Source organism: Canis lupus, chromosome 16, assembly GCF_011100685.1.
Source record: "Canis lupus familiaris isolate Mischka breed German Shepherd chromosome 16, alternate assembly UU_Cfam_GSD_1.0, whole genome shotgun sequence".
Classification (NCBI taxonomy): Eukaryota; Metazoa; Chordata; class Mammalia; order Carnivora; family Canidae; genus Canis; species Canis lupus.
Window position 1 is genome coordinate 41,253,164 of NC_049237.1, and position 18,646 is coordinate 41,271,809.

Genomic DNA, 18,646 nt, shown 5'->3' on the forward strand with positions numbered 1-18,646 from the left:
CTGTATAGCAGAGAATTTGAGGCAGGAGTGATCAGACCGACTTTAGGCCAGAAATGTAACCAGGAGGCAGACAGTACAAGATCTGCTAAGGCTTATCAAGGAGTTTGAACTCTACCTTAAGAGCAATAGGGAAGCATTGACAAATTTTGAGGCATGAGGATGATATAATCAAATCTACATTTTAGGAATATTCTTTGACTGGACGGGGAAGTAGAGGGAGGGATACAGTGCTGGAAAGGAGGAGACCAGGTAAAATGCTCTTACTTCTTAGATGAGAATGTGAGAGGATATCATTCTCTATATTCTGTAATTTAAAAAATGCATGTCAAACAGTTTTTACTCATACTATTTCTTTAGACAAGAAATGATTATGACTTTACTAGGGAAACAGCAGTGAAGCAATGAGAAGTTGCTGCATTGGAGAGAGATTCAAGAGCTCATCAGATCAACAGAATTGGTAGTTGACTGGATTTTAGGAATGAGAGAGGTATGAGTTTGAGATGGGTACTCAAGTTTTTGTCTTGGGCACTGGCTAGGCTGTGAGTGTTCACGGAGACTAGACCCTCAGGAGAAAAAAAAGTTGGGGGCAGTGGACATCGATGATGTTATTAACTTGTACAGTGGATCAAGGTATCTTCTGGATAGCCGTAGGGAAGTTTCCAGTTGGATACACAGGTCAGAAGTTCAGGAGAGAAATCTGTGCAATAGCAATCGATTGGGAAATCACCAAGTGTTGAAAGTTATAAGAATGGATGACGTTGTTCAGAATACGTAGAACATGAAGAGTAAAGCACCTAGGGAAAGAGTCCTGGTGAGCATCAGTGATGTAAGAAACTGTCAGAAAAATGGAACCCTGCAGAAAGCTGAGAAGTAATGTCTAGACTGGCATAGCCAGGAGAGTCATGGAAGCCAGCAAAGTACTATAGAAGTACTGATAAGAAGTACTGTAGTCAGTTTCAGTGGGTGCTACCAGAGGAGTTCATCTTAAATGAGCAATAGGAAGTGTTCACTGGATTTACCAATAAGGAGGTCCGGGATGATCTTGGTGAGATCTGGTAGGTGAAAATTAAATTCTGGAGTAAAGGTAAAGAAAAGGTGATGTGGGCAAGATGAGGTAAGTGTTGAGACGCTTTTATAAATTTGGCCATGAAGGGGAGAAGGGGGAGAAAAACGTAGAACATAGAACATAGGGACATAGAATTGGTTTTTTTTTTTTTAAGATGAAAGACCTTTAAATATGTTTAAATGTTGAACGAAAGAAGAGGAACACTAAACCAAAGGAAGGAGAGGGGATAAATTACCAAGAACCAAGGTATAGATGGAAAATAAACATTAAAGCACAATGGAAGAATTTAATCGTAGATAGTAGGAACAATGCCAGGAAGAAGGGATGGGAGGACACAAAGATTACACATTCTTAGCGGCAAATGGTTGAAAGAGTTCCTGCCTGATGGTTTCTATTTTCACTGTGAAATAGAAGGTGATGTCATCTTCTGAGAGCAAGATGATAGAAATTTGTAGGTTAACCATTATAGATAGAGATTTTGGGAAAGAATGGTGAATGGAAATAGCCATTAAAAAAACAAACAACTATTTTGTTTGTTAAACAGAGTAAAAGACCATGAAATCTTTTAATTTGCTCATGTTTTGTATTTGCAAGGTTGAATATGAGTTTTTAAATGATAAAATGAGTTTTTAACTTGCTCAGGAAATGGAGAAGTTTTTCAATGGATATTTCTACATGGTCACAGCTTTTGCTATTTTAAGTCTTGTTTATGTTACTCCACTTCTTAGGATGTATAAGCCTTAGTAATATGATCTGATTAGTACTTTTTTACCCATGATGTAATATTTAACTTATGTAGGAAATAGGCCAAACTTATAATGCACTAGAGATTTTATTCTATTATTTAAACTTGATGGGCGAGTTTAAACTAGAGACTTAGTTTTCACTGATCTCCTGTGATTGTTGTACCAAACACTAAGAATTTAAGTAACTTTATTTTGTTTAACAGTGTAAACACTTGTGATGAAGAAAAATGTGTTAAAAAAAATTAAACAAGTTTTATTTACAGCATCTATCTAGCATTAAAGAAAATGCCTAGTCATTTGTGTACTCAACAGGATTCTCTAGATATGTTTTTCATCTTTCTTTTTAAGTAACCCTTTACTCCTTTATGCTTTGACATATTGATTATATAAGCAAAGTAAAATGTGAAAATTTAGTGCTGTATCACTTAATTGATTAGCATAGTTTTTATTCATTGAAAAGTTATTTTTCTAAATTGGAGAGTAGAATCCAAGTTTTCTGCTTTTTCCCCATTCGCTAAGTTACCTTTTACTCATTTAACACTCCAGCTCCAGAATGTAGAATATAGAAAGTATATATAAGAGAATTTTAAATAATTCCATTTTTTCTGCTTTCTGATAAGAATGGTATCTATCTGATATATATGTGTGTGTGTGTGTGTGTGTGTGTATATATATATATATATATATATATATATATATATATGGACTAAGTATGATATTTGGATTATCCCTTTCTCTGGAAGGATCTAATAGATTATTCAGACTGCTTGGGAACAATTCAAAATAGATTTTTTCTAACCAGCTTCACATCAGGTCAGAAAGGCTCCCATAGGTTACATCCAGTTTAAATGTCTTTTTTTCTTTTTTTTAATTTATATATTCATGAGAGGTATGGAGAGGGAGAGGCAGAGACACAGGCAGAGAGAGAAGCAGGCTCCCTGTGGGGAGACTGATGTGGGACTCCGGGATCATGCCCCAGCTGGAAGGCAGACCTTCAACCACTGAGCCACCCAGGCATCCTGGTTACATGCAGTTTAAGGTAGCTTCAACCTGTTAATATTAGTTATAGTGGAATAGGATCATCTAAACTTCTTCCAACTGCAGTTGACCCTTGAACAACAGGAGTTTTTTGCACTGTGCAGGTCCACTTATAGGCAGATTTTTTCCCCCCATAAATACAGTACTGTAAATGTATTTTTCCTTCCTTATGATTTTGTTAATATATTGTCTTTTCTTTAGCTTACTTGATGTAAGAATACAGTATGTATACATATAACATAGAAAATAATTGTTAATTGACTTTCAGTTATTGGTAGGACTTTTTGTTAACAGGAGGCTATTGGTAGTTAAGTTTAGGGGTAATTAAAAATTATATATAGATTTTCAACTACACAGAATTTGGTGCCCCTAGCCCCCGCATTGTTCAAGGGTCAAATGTACTTTAATTTTATTCTTACTATTCTGAAGATAAAATGTGACTTGTAATTCTCCATATACATACAAGCACACTCATTTATCATCCCCAGAAAATTAAGAAAGGTTTGAAGCTGTTACTACCATCAAACGTAATAATAGAGTCCTATGGGCAAACAATCATAGGCAGCTTTTGGACTAGGATTTGTGGTGAAAGGAGATGAGTGTAACTTGAACTTTTGTTGTCATCTGGCTTTCTCCATACTGATTGCTCTCCAAATAAATTGATCATATTAGGATTTTATGTCCTTCTAGTAAAGAATACAGACTTAGTAACTTTTTGGTCCAGGACTATGTACATGAACTGTCACATAAGCCTGTCATGTTCTCTTCTGATCTGCCAGCCCTGGTGATTACTTGATCATCATGAAAGATAAGAATTTTGATTCAAGTGGTTTATAACACAGACTTAATCAAAGTGAATACAACCTATTTGGGGAGTAATATTAAAATTTGTAATTGGTACTTTGACCTAGTATTCTAAATTTTATTAGAAGTACAAATACTGGGTGCTATTGTGAACTAAATATTTAATTATCAAAAATATTTCATATGTATCACTAAAATCTAGAACTTATCTTGAATTACTATGGTAGTTATTTTGAAATTTTTGTAAAAGTGCAGGCGAGCAGGCAAACTTGCAAATTATAGGAGAGTAGCACTCTGTGTCTTTGGTGTTTTACCCACATCTTTTGCCCAGCAGAATACAAAACATGGCTAAAGCTGGAGATTGGGTTGCACATTGATCTTCAAAAGAATGGTGAAATTGGAAGGATATGGAGAAGTGAACCATAGAGGGATCATCTGGATGTCAGATAAACAAGAACATAAGTTAGTCAGGTACCTGAGAGTGTATTTGAGGGAAGTTCTAGAAACATGTCTCTTTCATATTTTGATGATGTGTCTTATTAAGGAGGGTTTCTTAGATTCTACAGAGAAAGTGCCATTTTTCTTTTCTTTCTTTCTTTCTTTCTTTTTTTTTTTTTTTTGGGAAAGTGGCATTCTTAAATATATTGTAAAATTCAAGTTATCTGTAGTTGTGCTTTCTTAGTTGTAGAATAGCAGAGTGGCTCCCTAGGGAGTTAGTTTAATTCTTTTGGTACTAATACTAGGATCAGGGTATTCACAGACAGAGGAGTCAGAGGTACCTAACCTAGAAAAATCTCTGAAGGCATCTTGGTATCCTGCTGATTCACTCACAGCACTACATCCTAATGCAAAAGTGACTGTGATCTTCATGTAATTGTTTAGCTTGGGAAAATATAGAGATTCCTCCCTCTCCTATCCCTTACTTCCTCCCTCTACAATGATCAGCGTGCCCATTTCTACTTATGAATGCCTTCTACAGCAGCTTTAAACTCAGGGATTAGAGATTATGGAAATAACATTGGTTGAAATAAGTGAAAGCAAGGTGCCATCAAGAGCAGATAGCTTGAAATCTATCTGGGCCCTGTATAGCAAAGTCAGTGCCTTTTCTTTTTTTTTAAGATTTTATTTATTTATTCATGAGAGGCACAGAGAGAGAGAGAGAGAGAGAGAGAAAGAGAGGGGCAGAGACACAGGCAGAGGGAAAAACAGGCTCCATACAGGAAGCCCAACGTGGGACTCGATCCCCGGTCTCAGGATCACACCCTGGGCCGAAGGTGGCACTAAACGGCTGAGCCACTTGGGCTGCCCAAGTCAGCGCCTTTTAATTGGCCTTTCAGGAAGTCTCAACAAGCACTTTCATTTACATTTTACTGGCCAGAATTTAGTCTAAATTGTCATTTTTACTTAGCTTATATAACTACAACAAAGCCCGATGAATGTAATCTTTATTCTGTGTGCTATTGTGCCTAGCTGAAAATCAGAGTTCTCTTTCTAAGGAAAAACTGGAGAATAAGTAATAGATATTTATCAGTCTCGGTTAGGTGTGAAGTATACTTTATTAGCAAAATTGTCTTTTTTTTTAAAATGGCTTTTAAATTAAATTAAAATCCTCATAAATAAGTTATGGAATGCTCATTTAATAAAACGATTTAGACTTCTGGTTCTAATAATATAGCATACTATATAAACTGTCATAAAAATATTTTAAACTTCCTTATAAATGCCATACTGTACTCATAAGAAATTAAGGGAAATTGCCAGGGGCAGAAATAAAGAGGAAACTAGTAACTAGAACAGCGTGAGCTGTGGCTTACTTGGGTAAGCAGTGAGTTATTATTCATAGAACTGTAGGGACTTGGATTTTAATGCCTGTTTGGGGATAGAAACAAGACCTTGGGAAGTTGAAACTGAAACACTCAGAGCCCTCTTTAAAAAAATGGACTAGAAAAAATCATTCTCCTAGTGTGATGACAGGGAAACCTGACGATGTCTGCCTGGATTCCAAGTCGAAAAAAAAAATCTGAGAATGTATAAACATGGCCTCTTACCACCTCATATAAGTTCAGAGTTAGAACTTATGTTACTCAGAGAAAGAGCTGATATCACTGCCAGAAAGAAATACAAAACTTTTTCGGAGGAAAATACCTTTGAACACTGACCATTTGTAATTCTTACAGAGAAGGTCTGGAAGAGGGTAAGCTCGTAATCCAAAAGTACAAAAATATATGAAGTTTTATTTCAAAAGTGTTAATAAACTGAGTGGATTCCTAACAATTAAATATTAGGATAATTTGGTTGAATCTGTAAGTTAAGTGTATGCAAAATGATTAAAGATAATGAAAAATTGGTATGAAAAAGAATCAATAAAGAATTTCCATGTAAAAATAGTTCTTGAAGGCTCCATAGCTAAGGCAGCATATAAAACATAACTGAAGAGGCATTTAGGAATCCAGAAGATAATTTTGAAGGAACTACACAGAATGTAACACACTTTTAAGGAAGTGGTAAATATTAAGGAGAATTCGATAGACATGAAAAATAGACTGGGTCTAAAATTTGTCTACCAGGGCATATAGACTGAGAGAATGAGAGAGACAACATTCTAAGAGGAGTGGTTGAACAGTTCTCAAAAGGAACAAAGATGTTAATCCCCAGATTTAGGAAACATAAACAGTCCTGGTTGGGATAAATAATAAATATGTATTTAGTCAGATTGCAGTAAAACTATAAAATTAAAGATAAAGGGAAGAAGGACAGATGTGTACAAATGGGATATTAGTTGGCCTGATTCAAGACTAACTTGGATGGTGGATAGGAGCCAGAAGACAGTATAATATTGTCTTCAAAATGCTGAGAGAAAAATAACTGTCATCTTAGATTTCTATACCTAAGTAAATTGTCATTAAGGAAGGAGGGTAAAATAAATTCATTTTTGTAAGATTGGGACAGTTTACCACTTTCAGATCATCATTGAAAAAACTAAAGAAGATATGAGGAAAACAGGAACATAAAATGAAGGGTGAAATTCAAGAAGCAATGGTGAATTTAAAAATTGATAAAAAAAATGAATTCTTAAACATTGACTATATACTACAACTAAAATGGTAATTATTACTATGTTGAAAGGAGTTAAAACAAGGTGGACCTCAAATATTGAACAATGATATGTAAGACAGTAAGGCTTGATTGAAGGTAAAGTGTTCTATGTGGGAAACAAAAATAAAATTAGATGTCTACCTCATGCCATAATAATACAGGTGGATTGGAATCTTAAATGTGATTAAAAAAAAAACACAAAACTTAAAGCTACGTAGAGGGATATATATATGAAGACAAAATTTTGGCATAAGGTGGTGGGAGGATTTTTAAAACAAAACACAATCTAGAATGGAAAATGCTGTTGTACTTCACTTCATTAAAGCAAAAGTATCTATAAAATAAAAGTCTTGGAATGACAGAAGATACTTATATGTAATACATGGCATTTGCAAAGCATATGTATCCAAAAAGCAATGATCTGCAAATCATTTTTTAAAAAAGACAACATCATAAAAAAATGGACAGGGAGTCTCAACAGGCCATTCAAGAGAAAGATACTCAGAAAACTAAACACATGAAAAGATGATCAACATCATTAATAATAGGAAAATATAATTATAACCATAGTGAAATATAATTATAGCCATAACAAAGTATCATTTCTTACCAATCAGATTGGTAAAATTAAAAAAAATTGACAATAACTTTTGCAACAAAAATTCTCATACTCAGTAGGAGTATAAAATCTTTGGAAAATAAGTTTACGTTGAAGATTCACATGCCTAATAATTCAGAAATTCTATCTAGGTATAAACTTTTGAGAAATGGAAACCTATAATGAGGAGATAGGTTTAACAATCTTTTTAGATGTCTCTAATACTTATATTTCTAATCCTACAACAGCCACTTCAAAATGTTGTCTTTCACTCTACCTGCTGCATACCTCTCTGTTCTGTCTCAAGCAAATGACCTCCATTTTCACAGAGAAAATGATTAGAAGTAAATTTGCTCAGTTTATTACTTCTTCATAACAAAATTTACCTTTATCTCTCCCTCACTTCTGGTTCCATAGGAATGAAGATATCATCTTGCAAAACTAGAGAAAGGAGTTTAGAGTTTAGAGTCCTTGATTTTTTTTCTAGCAGTGCCCAGTAGCCTAAGAAATGGAGCAGTTCTAGGTGATAATGTAGTGTGGTGATAGAATTTTGCCCTTGAATTTTGAAGTGGGGAAGCGAGAGAACTTTGAGGCTAAGTTATCAGATGGGCCAACATTGAATGTTGACGTTCTCTCTGACATGATTTGTGGTGATGAGGAAAACCATGAGTTATGTTCAGAGTCCTCTTTTAAGTGAGTAGGAATGCCTACAAGTTGCCATTGGCAAAGTTATATAACTAGGGCATATCTGCCTCTAACAGCATCAGTGACTCAGAATTTATTTGGCTGATATTAGTGCCTAAGTGAAGTTGGTGGCAAAGAAGAGCAGAGTATCTTCATCATCTCAGTGACAAAAATATAAAAATGAATTACAAAATAAATAAAATTGATTGATAAAAGACAGGTGACCAGAATCAGTTAGTTCCACAAAAATGTTAAACTAGGGAGTATGTTTAAGACCAGTTTTTATGGATGAAGGAAGATTATTGAAAAAGTAAACATTCCACCCTCAATCACATAAAATCCTTGGGTAGCTTCTTAAGTTTTAGGATCTATCACAGTCCTACAATGTACTTACTCTTCTCCAGAAAGAAATACCAGATTGTTGGGGTGCCTGGGTGGTTCAGTTGGTTAAACATCTGAACCTTGATTTCAGCCCAGGTCATGATCTCAGGATCATGAGATCAAATGCCATGTTGGGCTCTGTGTTCAGAGTGGAGTCTGCTTGAAATTCTCCCTCTCTCTTTCTTCCCCACCCTCTATTCATGTGCTCACTCTCTCTCTCTTTCTCAAATAAATAAATGAATACCTTTTTTTTTTAAACAAACACCATAACTAACTAATTATAAGTTTTCATTTTCTGCTTCTTGTCAAGACATTCACATCATCTCCAAGATTCAGGATCTATTTAAGATGCAGAATTGGATTCAAATAGGCCTTTATTAGGCTAGTTTGCACTAATAAGTAGACCTTCAGGTCTCAGTGAGTTGACCTGATAAAAGCTGACTTATTGTTTATGTAATAATCCTAGGGTTGTGTATGGGTTGAAAGGAAGACTCCTGCATGTGGCTTTCCTTCTAGATGTCATTCAGGCATCTAAACTGATAGTGACTCTGCCATCTTTAATAAGTGGCTTCCAAAGTTACTTAGCATGTCAACATACCAGCTAGCCAAAAAGGGGTGGTGGAGGACAGAGGAATTCTTGTGGGAAGGTTTTGTGGACCTGGCCTGGAAGTGGCACACATCACTGCCATTCATATTACATTTTATAAACTGAGTCATATAGCCACATCTAAGTGCTGGAGATAGTGGGGAATGAACTGTAACTGTATGCCTGGAAAGAAGAGTTAATGATTCATTAATATAATTAATATATTTTTGTACCACCAACTACTTCAAACATGATAACCATAACTTTTTAATTCTCATAAGAACTAATAATGCCTCAAGTTTATTAAATAGGAATTTTAATTGAAAATATGTACATGATATATAAAGGTGTAGATTTTATATTGTCCTCAGGCAATCTAAGTAAATTTTAGTCAGCAAAAATAATCTTACTGCATTGATGAAACCTGAAGGAGAACCTGGTTTACTACCTCAAGCCTTACATGTTTCCTTGTGGTAGGAGAAATTCATTGGCCTAATCTGTACAACCACTACCTCTTTGAACCTGATCTAGAGCCACTTTCCAGGTGTATACTCTATAATCTGATAGAAATTTATGAACCTGCTATGGTTCCTGCAAATAAACACTGCATAATTCTGTATTTGAAGATAGAGAAGAACTTAATCTATTTCTTTGAGCATCAGCCTTTTTTGTCTTCCTTCCTAGAGAACTTTCTAGATGGTAATGTTTCACTTTATTAGATAATGAAACTGAATCCCCACATAAAATTCTCTTAAGTATAAAATCTTGAGAATGAAGTTAGAGAGTACATATTAATTAGGCCTTTAAAAACGTTTATATCTCAAATGAGATATGGTGTGTAAAGAGGTTCAGTTTTAATACTTTACCACTGTCTGCCTTTGTAACACTAACTCAGTCATTTAACCTTTCAGGGTTATCATTCTATGAAATTTCTTAGGGATGATAGATTTGAATTTGTGAGGTCCATTTCAGCTATACTAGTTCTTTAATCTTAAAATCACTATTTTTTCTAACAATTTATTTGATTATAACTTGTTTTTTTGATCTTCCCATCTTTTAATCCTCTCTAAACTTAAATTTTTTAAAGTTTTTATTTTAATTCCAGTTAATTAACATGTAGTGTTACATTAATTTCAGATGTATAGTGATTCACCAACTCCATACATCACCCAGTGCTCATCAGTACAAGTGCACTCCTTAATCCTCATCACTGATTTCACCCATCTCCCCACCCGCCTCCCCTCTGGTAATCATCAGTTTTTTCTCTATAGTGAAGAGTCTGTTTCTTGATTTGTTTTTTTGTTTCTTGATTTGTCTCTCTCTCTCTCTCTTTTTCCCCCTTTGCTTATTTGTTTTGTTTCTTAAATTCCATATACGAGTGAAGCCACATGCTAATTGTCTTTCTCTGACTTATTTCACTTAGTATTATACCTCTAGTTCCATTCATGTTATTGTAAATAGCAAGATTTCATTCTTTGTTATGGCTGAGTAATATTCCATTGTATATATATTTTTTAAATCTGTTTTGTAAATTGAAACATTAGTTTTATAAACTTTGTCCCAGGTGATGCCATTTTGGCTTTCATTCTTGTTAAATTCAGGGACATTTAAGTTCTCTCAGAAAATAAAATGTAAACATAATGGGAATAAACTGTCAAAACTAAGTAATATTATATGATTTTTAAAACCTGTTTACCCTTTACAATAATAATTTCTACAAGTGAAAATTTGAATTATTTTTAAGATTGTATACCTTTTATTAGTGCTTTTTTCTTACATTCTCTTTTTAAAGTTGTTTTTGCCAAATTTAACAGGTATATAAATATATGTAGTTGGCCCTTGAACAATGCAGGGCTATGAGTATCAACCCCCTGTAAAGTCAAAAATTTTTATAACTTTTGATTCTCCCCATCTGAACAATTAATAGCCTACTGTTTACCAGAAGCCTTACTTCTAATATAAACAGTTGGTTAATACATATTTTGTATGTGATATGTATTATATGCATATTATTATATACATACACCTTATTTTATTCTTATAACAATGTAAGCTACAGAAAAGAAAACGTTAAGAAGGTCATAAGCAAGAGAAAATACATTTATAGCACTGGACCTATGTGATTCAAACCTGTGTTCCAGGGTGAACTGTTATTCCAGCACTCAGAATTAATACTTGTTAACATTTTGACATACTTGTTTTTAGTTTCCTTTCAGAGATAAATACTAAGTGTGCTGTCTTTTTTAATAGCAATATTGAAGACAATTTGCCTCTAATAGAGTTTCTCCTCACTTTTTTTTAAAATCTATAGTTTTAAGACAAAAACTGACAATGTGGTACAAAGTTTATATTTAAAGTTTTCATAGAAACCTAACACATGCCTAAAAAGATTTTACAATACATTTTTAGGTACAGGTCTAGACAATGTCAAGAACTGATGGATCTCATGATTCAAGACAGCATTTTGGGTATTAGGTAATTCTTAGGATTAGAAAAAATTTTGCTTTGTTTTGTGTTTTAAAGTGAACCACTGCCCCGGTATGAAAGTTTAATCTTCTGAGATCAGGGCTTTTGAAATCATTCACCTCTCAAAGTGATTGTGTGAAGTTGTGCTGTCAGTAGTTTCAGAGTTCAAAGTTCAAAAAGCAGGCTCCAAAAGTTTTCCATTCTAAGAGCATGGGCCTTTCTTCCCCTGCAGTTCTACCTTCTATACCACCCTCTTTCCCTCCCCAAATACCTCAGCCAGTTGCTTGGATTAACAGGCTGATATTTATAGCTTTATAATTGAAAAAGAAAGAGTCTTGTCAATGTCAAGAATTAGCACCTCTAAGACGGGACGCTGGGCTGGTATATGCTTCAATAAAACTTGCCCTCCTCAACCAGTTTCCATTCTACAAATGGCACCTGGTGACTAATTGACTGGTATAGTCCTTCGTTGGGAACAGCATTAGGCACAGGCAGGGAATACCTTGACTTGTAAGTTTCAGGTACTCACAGCTTTTAAACAGTTTCTCACAGTCCTCACTGAGGTCACCAGTGACATTTTTTTTTTAAAGATTAAATATTCTGGTCATAGAACCAAATCATCATTAGGTTGTTCTTTCCATTGTTTCACCATTTTCCCAGTCAGGCCCCAAATTTTAACAAGAATGATCCTACCTGTTTCTCTCTTCCTTCCTACTCCATCCGTCCTACCACCAAATAATATACCAAAAATTGCTGAAACTAAATACACACTGCCCTATAAAAATGCAGAGCTAATACTTTTGAAAAGCAGGCTTTGTGTTGTGGAGATGCTCTTTGAAGATCTAGAGTATCGTTTGTTACACTCATACACTCATTCTGCAAGTTTTTTCCTTTATGGAGGCTTTCTCCTTTTCTTAGCCACGTACAGAATGAGCTGCCCTTGCAGCACTTCTTTCTCTTCCTTCCCCGCACTGGGATGAGTGTGCAAACTACATAGCTGGAAAGGCTTTAAAGCACTTGCTCTAAGGCACAAAAACTGTACTGATTCTTCAAAGGACATCTGCTCAGGCCACCTCTATGGTGTCAAGACAAGTAAAACGCCTTCCTTTCCCACTTGAAAACCATGGTCAGATGTGACAGGGGCTGGTACTCAGAAGTTAATTATTGCCATTTTTTTTGTCACCATCCTCTGGGAGGTAGGAATGCCATGTTAGCCTTTCATCATAGAAGGATATTGATCCCCTGTGGGCACTTGACATTGGCTTCCTTGGCAAGGACCAGGTCATCCTCATCAGATTTTTTTCCATTTCATCAAGAACACAAGCTCTGCATTGGAGTCCATAGCTCCAATAATCTGTTCCAGCTCCAAACCCTGGGCAAAACCTCATGGCTCCTCTGACTCTTCTTTCTTCTTTGATTTGTTCTCTTCCTTATTTTCAGAATCAGAGTCAATTTTCCTGTATTTTTTTCTGTCCCACATGCCGTTTTCTATGACTGTAGAAACTCAGCAATGATGTCAGGGCAGTCCGGGTTCTCTTCTGGATCCTGTGTGTTGTCCTCATCTGAGGATCCCTTCCACTTTAGGAGGTACTCCACTTTGCCTTTTCCACTCAATGTTCGGGAAATTTTTAAACCACATATCCTTCCTCCTCCTCTTGCAGCATCTCCTCCACTGTCATCTTGTTTTGTTTCTTTCTCATTGTGCCCACCAGCTTTCTGGTCTAAATGGTGATGCTGCTCAGAGCAGCACCCAAGCGCATGAGAGGAAACAGTGCCGTGCTAATGATGTGTCAGGACCAGTGGGGGAAGTGGTCTCCAGAAAAGGAACAAATCGCTTCACATTTTAAAGCTTGTTTTTGTCTTAGCAATAGAAACAGAAGTTAACATAGTGTTGTGATTGAGAGTGTGGTCTTTGTAGTCAGAACACCTGGATTTGAATCTCCGCTTTTTCACTCAAGTACCTTGCCAATGCTAATTAAATTTGTCTCATTTCCCTCCTCTGTAAAGTAGGAATAGTAATAGTCCCTATATTACAGGATTATTCAGAGAGCTTAAAATAGTCAGGCGCATAGGTAGGTCTTGGTATATGTTACCTTTTTTTAAAAATGCAGTTAAATAGGGACTGTGTATGGATAACAGCAAGGTTACAATGCTAGGTGTCAAGTTATTGCCTCAGCTTCAAATGTGCCCTTCAGTACCCTGCTTATAATGCTGGTATTGGAACTTGCAAACATTGCTTTTTTTGCCATTAGAATTTGCAGCACGGGACACTGTAGGCAGCAGAGGCTTCTTTCTCTGCCTCTAGTGTGTCTCTGTTCTGCTTGTACTTAGGGCAGCACTGTGAAACACCCAGTAACACTCACCGCAAGCTATTCTGTGCCAAGGGCCAGTCAGAAGATGAAAACTACCTAGTAATTTGAACAGTTAAGGTTCAATATGAAGAATTCTTCACTATTTATAGGAGGTTAGCTACTGAGAAGGAATCAAATTTCAGAAGAATATTCTAGGGCTGAGGGAGAGAACCTAAGGAGAGAACAAACTTGGAAGGGCAGCTGCCTCCCTAGGTTGAGATTTAGGCCTTGTTAGAAAAGGTGGATTCACAGCTAGAGCTTTGTCCCACAGTTGCTGGGCTGAGGTTGGCAAACAGGAAAACATACGGTAGGACTGGCAACCTGGAAGCTGTGTGCATTGGGCCAGTGCTGGCAGGCAGGGAACCTGGGTTAGAACTGCCATGCAGGGGATCACCCACTGTGATGCAAGTAGGGCAAGGCTGGTTGTGGGCAGGAAACCCCTCCATTGGGGTACAAGTAGGCCAAAGATGCTAGGACCTATCTTACTTTGTTTGTTTGTTTATAAAGGATCCAAAAGAGGGGGTATATAATAATATCTCCAGATATTCAAATTCTTCCAGACGGTAAAATGCCAGCTTGAGGGAGATGAACTGCCAACATTTTTGAGACCTCTGTATGTGAATAGAAAGAAAGGGCACATGAGTCACTCGATAGTTGGTGTTATGGACTGAATGTGTCCCCCTAAAATTTGTATGTTGAAGCTCTACCCCTAGAGTGCCTGTATTTGGGAATGAGGTCACTAAGGAAGGCATAGGTCAAATGAGGTCACAAAAGTAAGCTCCTGATCAGATAGGATTAATGTCCTTATAAGAAACGACATTGGGGAGCTCACTCACACTTTCTTAATATGCCCATGTGAGGAAATAGAAAGACTGTGCCATCTGCAAGCCAGAAAGAGAGCTCTCACCAGAAACTGAATATGCTGGCCCTTTGATCTTGGACATGTAGCTTCTAGAACTATGAGAAAATGAATTTCTGTTGTTTAAGCCATCTGGTCTGTGGTATTTTTTTATGGCAGCCCAACCTAACTAATATAGTTGGCTAAATTCAAGGTGATTCATTTAGGGTAAAATAGTCCAAACTTAATGGTGTGTTATGTTCATTTTTTTCAGTTGCAGTCTAGAAAAACTGTCTTGGGAGTCATGGAATGAGGCCCAGAAGACAGTGGCTCAGTGCATACATAGAGATTTTGTCAAGAAGGGTCAGCCATCAGTCTGAAGAAATAAATAGAATACCATATGCAGTATAATCTAGATGTTTGGAACTGAGTTAGGAAGGCAGAGAGAAAGGTGGTAGACCATGAGGCTGATGGGACCCATAAGAAATGCCAGGCCTTTGGAATAGTTTTATCATCATGGACATAGAGACTTCCAACTTATAGCACCACAGAGGCATTTGATCCCTCAAACTTTATATATGGAGCTGAGCTGCCAAAGGCTATTTCTGGACCCTGTTAATCAATAGAGGAGACACTCTTGATGAGCTGATGCTATTGGCCGAGGGAGAAGGAAGTGTTCCCATTTAGTTTTCATCTTTACAGTTTGTAGAGTTACTATTTATTTGCCCATTTTTTACAGTTGAAAATGCTAAAGTTCAGAGAGAATATTTTTCCTAAGGTTACCTAACTAGGAAGTGGTAAAGTTGACATTTGAACATAGGCCTGAAGGATTACAAAACCAGTACACTTTTATTCCAATATCCCGAGTGATGTAATGTGGAAGAACACTGGATTTGGTCCTAGACTCAGTTGCTGTCTGACCCTGATGAAGGCTTCTCTAGACTAGGCTAGTAACCTTTTTATGAAACCAGGCTCATGATAATGATGCATGTGCTGTTTGCTTTTTAAAAACGAATACAGCATTCCACAACTTTATTTCTAAAGTCTATGTGTGTGTATGTGTGTGTGTGTTTCTTTAAAGCATGACTTTGGTTTCTGTCTTTTTTTTTTTTACCCATTCTTTCATAACTTGTTTTTTTCACCCAGCTATGTGTCCTATGAATCTTACGCTAGTACCACCTCTTCATCTACCATATCCTTTACTATACTGTACACTCCTACTCCATTGTAGTACTCCAGTGTGCCATAATTTATTTAACTATTATCTCACTGATCGGAATTTTGTTTCTGTTTTTCACTATTAGAAACAGTGCTGCAGTGAATATTCAGGTTTCTGTGGAGATGCACATGTTACATCACTAGGTCCACAGCAACTGGATTTTAATAGCAACCATTGAATTGTTCTTCAAAATGGTTAAATCAAAATACACTTCTGTCATCAATTGTAATGGACTCCTGTCCTATTTATGAAATATTATCAAATTTAACTATTTCCAATTTGAGTGTGAAAAAATGATTTATATTCCATTTCTAGTGATTATTGGTGAGGTGGGGAATTTTTTTGTTTGTAGTTTCCTAGAAATTGCCTTTTAATATTTTCTGCCAATTTTTTTAATTTATTGATTTCTAGGATATGTAAAAATTAAATCCTGTTCCACTTTATAGGTCATAAATGTTTTCTTTCATGTGAGGCCTTTAAAATATATTACAGACCTATAAACTTAAACAACACATATATCATTTTCTTTGTAACACAGATGTGACCATACTATCTGTATTATTTTTGCCTTTTAAACTGATTATTTTTAAACTGATTATTATATTAAAATATTACTGTATCAATATATTATAGATTTCTGATTCTTATATTTGGGTACTTTTCTAAACTCTGGATATACTATAGTACACTATATACTATATACTATAGTTATGTTCAGTTTATGTATTTCATTTTCAGTTCTTTTTTAAATCAGATTTGATAGGGGTTTGTCTGCTTCACTGGTCTTTTCAAATACTACTTTTTAAAATTAAATTCATTTACTGTCTTACTGTTTTGTTTACTTCTGCTTTTATCTTACTGATTATTCTCTTCTGTTTTCCTCAAATTTATCTTATTCATTTGTTGGCTTCTTGAGTTTATTTACTTTGTATAATTTATTTACTTTAAATTCTTATTTTAAAAATATATTTAAGGGTATTAATTTTCACGTGTCAGTAATGGCTTTGACCAAATTACAGACTGCTGCTTGTGAGTCCCTAAGTATCATTTATTTTAAAAAACTTTGTAATTTCAGTTTTCATTTCTTTTTTAACCCAAGAATTGTGTAATTGTATAGTAGTTTATCTAAAATTTTCCAAAGTGATCTTTTTTATGTTTGTTTGATAAATTTTAGCATTTTTCCACATAAGGTAAGGAATAAGACCTGAATGATTTCTTTCTTAGAAATAATATATATCCAACTTTCAAAAATACAATGAATAGATAATAATATAATACATAGCTATATATGCACTGACAGCTTAAAAAAAAACCATCACCATATATATACCTCTTTCATAATTCTCTCTTCCCCAAAGAGATAACCACTGTTCTAAACTTAATTTTTTAATTCCCCTGCGTGTTTTCATAATTCTGTTACAAATGAGTATACTTCTGAGTAATATATACTTATTTTATAGTATCCTTTTATAAGTCATACTTTTATTTAATATTATACTTAAGAAATTTATCTATATTGATAAAGGTACTCCTGGTAAATTTATTTTCACTACTGTATAAATTCTGAGTATTCATTGAACCTTTATAACTTCCATATTTTTATCTTGATATTTTTGTAAATACTTACATATGGTCAGTTTACATATTTTGTTTCTTAAAAACAAATAAGCATCTTACTTGTTTTGTTAAACAGATTCTTATATTATTTCAGAAAGCTAGATGTATAAATTTTGTATTTGTCAGTGTATTTATAATATGTAAAGGCCAGATGAGATCATCAAATAAGTAATTATAGATTTTTAAAAGAGACAAGCTCTAAGGACTAGCAAAGAAGTACCAGAAAAAGTACCAAGAAGGAACTGCCAGAGGAGTAAAAAGAAAATCAGGAAAGTGATGTCTTGGGGACTGAGAAAATTATTTCAAGGAAAAAAAAAGTTACAGACTCTGTCAGACGCTATAAGATGAAAACTGAGAATTAACCATTGAATTTAGCAACAAAGAGGTCATCGATGACCTTGATAAGCAGTTTTAGTGGAGTGGTAGAGGGGAGAACCAATTGAAGTAGAGGAATTCAGAGACAGGAAATGAATGCAGGAGACAAGGTGGGGAGGAAGGGAAGAGTAGCTAAATGAAGTGGGACAGGATATAGGACAGGAAGCCTTCTAGGACCAGAGGAATGCCAGGATGTGTATGCTGAAGGGAAGTTTTCAGTATAAGAGAGAAAAATAGTGGGGTGGTAGGTAATCAGGGTAAGGGAGGTATTGCTGGAGCAAAGGCTGGAAGAGATGAGATGCACATGCTAAACCACTATGCATACTGCCTCTTTAGATTACTTTTACTTACTTTATCCTCCTGTCAATATTGAGATGATATTTGTGAAAGTACTCTGTAAACTTGTAAAGAACCTTATAATGTAAGCTACTATAGCAATACAAGTGGAGATTTTAGAGTAAGTGGTCAGTTACTTTTTTTTTTTTTTTTTTAATTTTACGACTTTTTTTTCTGTTTGATCTTAGCCAGGGAAATACTATTGGCTGGTCTTCAGACTGTGTATTTCCACATGGACACATTTGCCTAGTAGCATCAAAACATTTCACCTAGAGTACTTGGGATTTTCCCACACTGGAATTTGATATTTAACCTTTCGACCACCCAACAAGCAAAGAAAATGTTACCCCTTTTATCTTCTTAGAAGCTTTTAAATGAGCCTGAAGCCATTTGAGAAAGCCAAGTATAATACTTCTGTGAACATCTTTTTTAGCTAGAATAAAAA

The 18,646-nt window shown here is 35.3% G+C and overlaps 1 protein-coding gene and 1 pseudogene across 3 annotated transcripts in view; one reads left to right on the forward strand and one right to left on the reverse strand.

Annotated features, from left to right (window-relative positions):
• MICU3 (mitochondrial calcium uptake family member 3) overlaps positions 1–18,646 on the forward strand; it is a 95,720-nt gene that overhangs the window by 6,792 nt on the left and 70,282 nt on the right. The gene's annotated exons all lie outside the window — the stretch shown is intronic.
• Positions 12,623–13,165, reverse strand: LOC111090329 (annotated as a pseudogene).